We start from the raw sequence: 1022 nt of genomic DNA, 5'->3' as shown, positions 1-1022 counted from the left end.
GCTGATCCCATATCCCATATCCATATCCTGATCCCATATCCCATATCCCATATCCTGATCCCATATATTTTTTCCTGTCCCCAGACKGTCACCCAGGTGACGTGGCACCCCAAGGGCGATTACTTTGCGTCGGTGCAGCGCGGGGCGGGTTCCCAGCAGGTTCTGCTGCACCAGAGCAGTGACCCCAAAGGCGATTACTGGGCTGATCTCATATCCCATATCCTGACCCCAATCCCATATTTTTCTGTCCCCAGACTGTCACCCAGGTGACGTGGCACCCCCAAAGGCGATTACTGGGCTGATCCCATACCCCATATCCCATATCCAGGATAACAATTCTATATCCTATATCCATATCCCATATACCATATCCCATATCCTGACCCCAATCCCATATATTTCACCCCACAGACGGTCACCCAGGTGACGTGGCACCCCAAAGGTGATTACTGGGCTGATCCCATATCCCATATCCTATATCCATATCCCATATCTCATATTCCATATCCAGGATAACAATGCCATATCTATATCGCATATCCTGACCCCGTATCCCATATCCTGACCCCAATCCCATGTATTTCACCCCACAGACTGTCACCCAGGTGACGTGGCACCCCAAAGGCGATTACTGGGCTGATCCCATATCCCATATCCCATATCCAGGATAACAATCCCATATCCCATATCCCCTGTGCCATATCCTGACCCAATATCCCATTTTTTTACCCCACAGACAGTGACACAAGTGACGTGGCACCCCAAAGGCGATTAGTGGGCTGATCCCATGTCCCATATCCCATATCCCATGTCCCATATACCATATCCCATATCCTGACCCCAATCCCATATTTTTTTCCCCACAGACTGTCACCCAGGTGACGTGGCACCCCAAAGGCGATTACTGGGCTGATCCCATACCCCATATCCCATATCCAGGATAACAATCCCATATTTTTCACCCCACAGACTGTGACACAAGTGACGTGGCACCCCAAAGGCGATTACTGGGCTGATCCCAT

This window comes from Malurus melanocephalus, unplaced genomic scaffold (genome assembly GCF_030028575.1).
Source record: "Malurus melanocephalus ecotype Western Australia unplaced genomic scaffold, MMel_1.1 scaffold_1699, whole genome shotgun sequence".
Lineage (NCBI taxonomy): Eukaryota > Metazoa > Chordata > Aves > Passeriformes > Maluridae > Malurus > Malurus melanocephalus.
Note: the sequence above shows the minus strand (reverse complement) of the source record.